The sequence below is a fragment of the Rana temporaria genome, chromosome 10 (genome assembly GCF_905171775.1).
Source record: "Rana temporaria chromosome 10, aRanTem1.1, whole genome shotgun sequence".
NCBI lineage: Eukaryota > Metazoa > Chordata > Amphibia > Anura > Ranidae > Rana > Rana temporaria.
Genome location: NC_053498.1, coordinates 27,447,011 through 27,452,995, shown reverse-complemented (window position 1 = coordinate 27,452,995; position 5,985 = coordinate 27,447,011).

Sequence of the window (5,985 nt, the reverse complement as noted above, 5' to 3'; positions counted from 1 at the left end):
TCAGTTTGAGCATACACTTAGACATGCGACGGGCTTAGATTGCGAGTTACGTCGGTGTATCTACTGATACGCCGGCGTAACTCTTTGTGAATCTGGCCCTATGTTGCAAAATGTGCAGTTGGTAATAATCTTCAATAGGTGAGAATCAGTAATAAATCTGGAAATATTCACTATAACAATTAGCCAGGAAACCAATCACACCTTATTTAACTTTTAACCGTTCACATGCCATGAAATGTCAGCAATTTTATTGGACCTGCAGAGTTTGACAGGACCCTTGAGCTTTAAGGGATTTTAAAGTAGCTGCAAGCCAAACGCTGTCATATTGTGGTATTTTAATTTAAAAAAATCCCCTTTAGAGTAAAAAAAAAAAGAAGACATTTAGGAGGCACCTCCTGTATGCCAGCCAGCCACTGCTATTCCACCCTCTGAAAAGTGAGCCACTGCAGATCGTTTTTTTCAGAGCTTTATTCCTTCTTTGTTATAATTTAAAAATAAAATATTACTTTAATTACATGTTTGTTTGTTTTTCCAGTTTGTTACATATTAACTAAACTATAATATGGGTTAATAAGTTACACTTTATCTTCTCTAATAATACTATATTGCAACTTTTATAATAGTGTTAAAGAGAGATGATGTTACCAACAACATGTCTCCCTCTAGTGGTCATTTATCATTATTTCTTTATTTATGGTTCCCTTAGCCTCGTTTTTATCTTTATGAACTTGTGTATATTTTTTTATATTTTATTATTGATAAAAAATACTATATATATATATATATATATATATATATATATATATATATATATATATATATCGTTTTACTATAGTGCATTCTTATTATTTTATTCTACCTGGAAAGATCAGTATACTCAAAGAATTACGCCGGCGTATCAGTAGATACGCCGACGTAAGTCCGAATCTAAGGCCGTCGTATGTTTAAGTGTATTCTCAAACTGAGATACACTTAAACATGCCTAAGATACGACGGCCAGCGCCGTTGTATCTTAGGCTGCAATATCTACGCTGACCGCTAGGTGGCGTTTCCATTGCGGTCAGCGTAGAATATGCAAATGACTAGTTACGCGGATTCACGAACGTACGCTTGCCCGTCGTAGTGATTTTACGTTGTTTCCGTAAGAGATACGCGGCGTAAAGATAAACATTCCCCCTAGGTGGCGTACTCAATGTTAAGTATGGCCGTCGTTCCCGCGTCTCAATTTAAAAATTTTACGTTGTTTGCGCAAGTCGTCCGTGAATGGCGCTGGACGCCATTTACGTTAACATCAAAACAAATGACGTCCGTGCGACGTCATTTAGCGCAATGCACGTCGGGTAATCTACCCGACGGAGCATGCGCAGTACGATCGGCGCGGGAGCGCGCCTAATTTAAATGATCCACGCCCCCTACCAGGATCATTTGAATTAGGAGGGCTTGCGCGGGTGGACTTTACGCGACGCCGCCGCAAGTTTACAGGTAAGTGGTTTGTGAATCAGCCACTTGCCCGTAAAACTTGCGGCGGAGTAACGTAAAGGAGATACGTTACGCCGCTGGAGATCTACGAGAATCTGGCCCGCTGTTTTTAGAAAGACATCATAAGGCTTTCATTTTTATCTTATTCCCATTATCCTTCTCCCATTTATTAATTGCATTGAACATACATTAGTAACTCAACCCTTTCTTTCTAATATCTGATCTAAAAAGACTTGTATGAATGTGTGTCATATACTTAACCCCTTCCCATCCAGGCCCACCATTCCTGTAAGTGGGTCTTTTTGCCCAGGGGTGGGATGGGCTGCTTGATTATGTGACGAATGTGATTGGCTTTCACAGTGGCCTTATGATTGAGAGCTCATCCTGCCGGCTCCCAATCATTACTAGAGACCAGGAGGTGTCTATTACAGTTTGGTCACTATGCCAGGAGCTTGTTCAGCACAGAAACCTTGGCTGCCTGTGGATGCACATGTGTGAAATGTGGACGTTAAAGCCCCACCCTCCTGGCCACCGCCGGATTTCAGACAAGGCCACCGAGGCCAGGCCTCGGGCGGCAGTGGTTGCAGGGGCGGCGTCGGCACTGTGGCAACAGGGGGCAGGGATGGACTGGCCATCGGGACTACTAGGAGTTTCCCGGTGGACCGATGGGCTCAGTGGGCCGGTTACAGCGGCCGCCTAATCTGCATCGGAGGTCCGCGGCATTCTACTCGTCAATCGCCGACATCTGGCGCCTGACGGATAAATAGAGATTTAGCCAGCATGCAGAGTAACGCAGGAAGCGTGTGTAATAAGTTCTCTCTCATGTCACTCTGCTCCCCGGCACCCCCTCCTCTCTTCTCATTCATCCCCATTTGCTTGTGACATCATCTGGGATGGACGAGAAGAGAAGAGAGGACGCCGGGGAGCAGAGTGACATGAGAGAGAACTTATTACACGCGCTTCTTGCGCTACTCTGCATGCTGGCTGGTAAACGATGTGCCCCATAATGTGCCATGTGCCCCGATGAGCTGTGCCTCAATGTGATGGGCCCCGTGGTTGTATTTGATGCTCTTAACCATTAAATGTTTTAAAAAATCTTAAGTGAAATTAACTTTTGTACCAGGCGCTCCTCTGTACACATCCAAGAGTCCACCATCTGGTGAGTGCTTCCTTGTGTCGCTCTTCTGTACACATCCAAGAGTCCACCATCTGGTGAGAGCTCTTCCTTCTGTCGCTCCTCTGTACACATTCAAGAGTCCACCATCTGGTGAGTGCTTCCTTGTGTCGCTCTTCTGTACACATCCAAGAGTCCACCATCTGGTGAGAGCTCTTCCTTGTGTCGCTCCTCTGTACACATTCAAGAGTCCACCATCTGGTGAGTGCTTCCTTGTGTCGCTCTTCTGTACACATCCAAGAGTCCACCATCTGGTGAGAGCTTCCTTCTGTCGCTCCTCTGTACACATCCAAGAGTCCACCATCTGGTGAGTGCTTCCTTGTGTTGCTCCTCTGTACACATCCAAGAGTCCACCATCTGGTGAGTGCTCCCTTGTGTCGCTCCTCTGTCCACATCCAAGAGTCCACCGGCATCTGGTGAGTGCTTCCTTGTGTTGCTCCTCTGTACACATCCAAGAGTCCACCATCTGGTGAGTGCTCCCTTGTGTCGCTCCTCTGTACACATCCAAGAGTCCACCATCTGGTGAGTGCTTCCTTGTGTCGCTCCTCTGTACACATCCAAGAGTCCACCATCTGGTGAGTGCTTCCTTGTGTCGCTCCTCTGTACTAAGGATGAGCTCTGGCGTGTTTGCATGCTACACGCGCAGAGCCCGCCAGGAAGTGTGCATGGCGCTGCGCTAATCACAGCCAGGGAGACATTGTCCCGATGTTCGGCTGCAGAGTTTGGGAAATGTCTCCCTGGCTGTGATTAGCGCAGCGCCGTGCACACTTCCTGGCGGGCTCTGCACGTGTAGCATGCGAACACGCCAGAGCTCATCCTTACTCTGTACACATCAAAGAGTCCATCATCTGGTGAGTGCTTCCTTGTGTCGCTCCTCTGTACACATCCAAGAGTCCACCATCTGGTGAGTGCTTCCTTGTGTCGCTATCAGAGAGGTATCAGCCTAGACTTTAATCACGGATCTGAACCTTTACTTCTATTAGTCCAGCACTATCCCTCACAACAGGCATAGACTCATTTCAGACACTTTCACTTACACAACTGTTAGTGAAATATTATTATTCTTTCTTTATTAAAGCTGAACTCCGGGATGAACAAATAGGGGCAGATCCACAAAATAATTACGCCGGCGTATCTCTTGATACGCCACGTAGATTTCAAATTTTGCGCGTCGTATCTTTGTTTTGTATCTACAAAACAAGATACGACTGCATCTCGGATCGATCCGACAGGCGTACGTCTTAGTACGCCGTCGGATCTCAGGTGCATTTTTTCGGCGGCCGGTAGGTGGAGTTTCCGTCGATTTCCGCGTCGAGTATGTAAATTAGCTAGTTACGGCGATCCACGAACGTACGTACGACCGTCGTTTGCGTTCGGTTTTTTCCGGCGTATAGTTACCCCTGCTATATGGTGGCGTACTCAATGTTAAGTATGGCCGTCGTTCCCGCCTCGCATTTTGAATTTTTTACATCGTTTGCGTAAGTCGTTCGCGAATAGGGATTTGCGTAGAATGACGTCACCGTCGTAAGCATTGGCTTGTCCCGGTTTAATTTCGAGCATGCGCACTGGTATACCCCCACGGACCGTTAAAAAAAACGTTGTTTACGTCGGGTCACGACGTATTTACATAAAACACGCCCCCATCACATCCATTTGAATTCCGCGCCCTTACGCCGCCAAAGATACACTACGCCGCCGTAACTTACGGCGCAAATTCTTTGAGGATTCCAAAAAAAAAAAAGTTACGGCGACGTAGTGTATCTTAGATACGCTACGCCCGACGCAATAATGCGCCGATGTACGTGGATCTGCCCCATATTGTTTAAATCCACTTGTCATGTGGATTCTTCCTTGAATGTTGGTGTGCTTTGTGTATTTCTTCCAGATCCATGCAGTAATCCAGTGTGAAAGTTTGTCTCTGTATAGGGGCTTCCTGTAATAAAGACCTGCTTGTCTTGTCTCCACCCTCTCCAAAAATGTCTACAGGCATCCTGTAGTGGGTGGAGCCTAAGCCCCTCCCACATATCTGCTTTCTGTCAGGCTATATACAGCACAGTGATGATGTCACTGCTACTTTTGCAAGATAACATTTGGGTTTGTGAAGGCATTTATACAATTTGTGGCTATTAAGGCAGGAGCGGCTGGTCCATTAGGGGGGCTGCCCCCCTAGTTTGCATGTGGGGCGCTGGACTCATAGGTTTCTATGAGTTGTTTTTTTTGTTGTTCAAGCCACATGATTAGAGCTTGAGACTCTAATTGGCTTTAAAAAGGTTGGGCTCAGGGCTCAGAGCATTGCGTTTCGAACCCACCCAGTTTTGACACTAGCGAATCAATATTCGCCATCGTCTTCCACCTTCTCCTCCCCACCAATCAGGACAGGAGGCGGATCGTTTTGCCGGGAGGAGAAGCCGGGGAAGCCGCAGAGGGACTATGGGCCAGATTTACAAAGGAGATACGACGGTGTATCTCTCAGAGTATCTATGCGACTGATTCATAGAATCAGTTACGCATAGATAGCCAGAAGATCCGACAGGTGTAATTGTTTTACACTGTCGGATCTTAGGATGCAATACCGCGGCCGCCGCTGGGGGGAGTTTGCGTCGTAAACCAGCTTTGGGTATGCAAATTAGGAGTTACGGCGATCCACGACGGTTTTTCGCGTTCGATACGTCGCTGCTAGTCTAGTTTCCCGTCGCAAAGTTAGTCGTCGTTTTGGGTGCCCTAACTTTACACAGCACACGTATGTGCTGTATAAAGAATGGCCGTCGTTCCCGCGTCGAAATTTGAAAATGTTTCCTTCTTGCGTAAGACGTCCGGGAATACGGAAGTACGCTACGCACGTCGCCGTTCGAAAAAATGACGTCACGGCTGGAATTTCGAAACGGTGCATGCGCAGTAGGTCCGGCGCGGGAGCGCGCCTAATTTAAATGGCACACGCCCATTTAAATTACGCGGGCTTACGCCGGAGGCCGCCAGCGTAGGTTTTCATTGCAAGTGCTTGGTGAATCAGGCACTTGCGATGAAAACTTGCGGCGGTGTAACGTATCTACGATAAGTTAAGCCGACGCACTTCTACGTGAATCTGGCCCTAAGTGCGGGGGGACCATGGAGAAAACCCATCTTGCTGTGGACTGTGGGGGCATTTACAAAATAATTTTCTTTATTGCATTTTTTTAAATAAAATATTTAAAACCTTAGCCCATCCAAAACTTATATTACATGTGTGGGGTTGATGCTGGTACCTCACCCACCAGGTTCTTCAACTGCTTGGGGACCTCTGTAGAGAGACCCCATCGGCATAAGTGAGACCGACACAGAGTGGGTGTGGCAGG